The sequence below is a fragment of the Cynara cardunculus genome, assembly GCF_001531365.2.
Source record: "Cynara cardunculus var. scolymus isolate 2C chromosome LG 17, CcrdV1, whole genome shotgun sequence".
In the NCBI taxonomy this organism is placed as follows: domain Eukaryota; kingdom Viridiplantae; phylum Streptophyta; class Magnoliopsida; order Asterales; family Asteraceae; genus Cynara; species Cynara cardunculus.
In genome coordinates this window covers 32,414,329-32,417,769 of record NC_037544.1, presented here as the reverse complement: position 1 = coordinate 32,417,769, position 3,441 = coordinate 32,414,329, and positions in this window count along the sequence as shown.

Sequence of the window (3,441 nt, the reverse complement as noted above, 5' to 3'; positions counted from 1 at the left end):
ACCAAAACGTTCCTAAGCCAGAGCTCTACAATTTATATGCCAAGAGTTTTGGCTTATTAGTTGAAGAAATATTACAAATTGCGAGTTTTAGGCTGATAGGTCGTTTTCTTTAAACATATATGTATTATTGGCAAAACAGGTCCCTCATCTTTGAAAAGATGAGATTCGACCCCCTCAAGTTTCTGACATTTACCATTAAACCCCTCCTGACGTAATATCTTACATTTTTAGTCCAATAATTAAAAGAAAACAATTTTACTTTATTTTTCTTTTTGTCTTTCTTTTCATTATTTATTTATTTAAGATTTCTATAATTATTTCCTTTAGTTTATTACGTAAATATTTTAACACTTCAAATAAATTTAAAAAAATATTTAAAGACTCATATAATATTATTTATATATTTAAAAAAATGGGTTTTACAATAGGGGCTCTGGTCTTCCTCCAGACTTAGTCGTTTCAGCAACATCTTCAGATTTTCCATCCTTGGCCTCGATTATTTTAATAAAACTTTTAGAATAATTAAGATCAATTTTGGTCTTATCAATCAATAAATTATATTTTATTGGAAATTTTATAAAAATTGGTAACTTAGGGTTTCTTGAGTGAGATGTTACAATCTGTGAAATTTTTTAAAACCCACAACGCTTCACATGTTGCTGAAGCCATAGCTCTATATTCGGATTCAGCAGAAGAGCGAGAAAGAATACTTTGTTTCTTACTCTTCCATGAAATCATGGAATTACCCAAAATAAACAAAAACCTATCACAGAACGTCTAGAAGAAAAGCACTTACCCAGTCGGCATCAACAAAAGCAGTTAGGCGGAAATTCTCTGACCTAGTAAAGCTAACACCTTTACCTGGTGACAGTTTTAAGTACCTAAGAATTCTAAGAGCAAGCTTTAAATGAGATTGTCTAGGAGAGTGCATGAATTGGCTAAGACAATGGACAACGAAAGCAATATCTGGTCTAGTGGCAAATAAATATATTAGTCTTCCAATTAATCTTTGATAACAGTATGATCAGTTAAAGGAGGATCTTTGCTATTGCAAGAATCAGTAACAATTAAGTTCATATCCATGGGTGCATTGCATGTCTTGGACCCTAAATACCCAAAGTCATTAAGTAGCTCTAAACAATATTTTCTTTGGGACATACAAATGCCATTAGCACAATCCAAAATTTCTATACCCAAAAAGAATTTCAATTTTCCTAAATCTTTTATAAGAAATTTACTTTTCAAAAAATCTTTTACCTTTTCAATTTTAGAATTACAATTTCCAATGACAACTATATCGTCTACATATACCAAAAGAATAATAAAAACAAATTCAACTTTCTTGGTAAACAAAGAAATATAATTAATAGTTTGAATAAAACCATGTTCAACTAAACAGGAAGACAATTTAGCATACCACTGACGTGGAGCTTACTTTAAACCATATAAAAACTTAATCAGTTTACATACATGTTTATCTTTTGAATTATAATAACATTCAGGCAAAGTCATGTAAACTTCTTCCTTTAAATCTCCATACAAAAAACATTGTTCACATCTAATTGGTACAAACTCATTTATTTTGAACAACTAAGAAAATGATACATCTAACAATTACCATTTTAACAACATGTGAGAAAGTTTCTTCATAATCAAGACCTTCTTTTTGACTATAACCCTTAGCTACAAGTCTAGCCTTGTATCTTTCAATTTCTCCCGTAGATTTACACTTTATTTTATAAATTCACTTGCAACCTATAGGTTTTCTACCTGGAGGCAAATCTGTTATAACCCATGTACCATTTCTGTGTAAAGCTTCCATTTCATTTTTCATAGCATTTATCCAATTTTTATCACTACAAGCTTCATGAAAACTTTTAGGTTCAGCAGATTTGTTTAAGCTAGATACAAAACACATATTTTCAGAAGATGTGTAAGAATAATTGACAACTTTTCTTAACCCATATTTAACTTTTCCTTCAACAATAAAGTCATCAAATTTATATGGAAACATAGAAACTCACGTAGATCTTCTAGATTGATGACTAGAAGAAGGTATACTAGAGTTACCCTCAGAATTGAGACTACTGGAATGGTTGTCATCATGCGGCTGAGTACTGACAGCCTCATCAAAGCTACTCAAAAATCGCCATCTGGTAACTCTTTCAGTATTGTTTCCAACTTGTGTTGAAGAGTCTTGATTAATAGACTCACTTGAGCTACCTAGAGGCTCCTCAATGGCAGCTCTAGTTTGGCTACCTAGTAAACTATGCTTATTAGGGGCATGCCCTAACTGATGCGTATGTCTATCAACAGAATTGTCTCCATTCTCATCATTGGATATGCCATCCACAATCTCATTGGATGAATTATTCATGAATTCAAAAAAAATTAATCTGTTAACATCATCATGATTGGATTCACCAACTCTATTCATTCTCATCTTAAAAGGGAAAATATTTTCGTAGAATTTAACGTCACGAGAAATAATACATTTTTTAGATTCCAAACTGAACAGTTTGTAACACTTTTTTGAACCAACATATCCTAATAGCACACATTTTTCAGATTTTGGAGAGAATTTATCTGTGACATTAGGTATGACATCAAAACTAAGACACCCGGAGTTTCTAAGATGAGTGAGAACAGGTTGGAATCCATAAACTAGCTCGTAAGGGCACTTACCATTTAGCACAAAAGTAGGAGTTCTATTTATTAAGTAGGTGGTAGTAAGAATGCATTCACTCCACATGGTTAGGGGGACTCATCCCTGAAACGTAAGAGCCCTATCAACATTTAGCAGATGACAATACATTCAACAACCCCATTTTGTTGGGGAGTGTACACAGAAGAAGTCTGGTGTAAAATTTCTTTATTAAAAAATTCACTCAACCTGTTACTCATAAACTCAAAACTGTTATCAGTTCTAAATATTTTTGCACATTTTCCAAATTGAGTACTGAGAAGATTATAAAAAACGACAATGTTTTCTTCAACTTCATGTTTGCCTTTTAACAGTAAAACCCAAACAGCTCGTGTATAATCGTCAACAATAGTGGGAAAGTTTTTATAGCCCTTCCTACTTTGAACATGGTAAGGACCCCAAACATCCAAGTGAACTAAGTCACCTAAATCTTAGGATTTATGGATGCTAGACTCGAATTTTTCCCAAGTTTATTATGCCTTATGTCAAATTTCACAAGGCCCACAGTCATCGTTATCAATTTTCAGACAAATTTTTAATAATTTTAGAACTTGGTCAGCAGGTGTTATAACCGGTTTTCGGACAACCTGGGTTGAGGTAACTCTTATGTGAATAACACTTTAGCATATAAAACTACTGTTATAACCAGGTTTGAGACAACCTGAGTTGAGGTAATTTGTACATGTTTATTATGTGAATTACGTGAAATATGCATATCTAAGTAGAAATGCATGAAC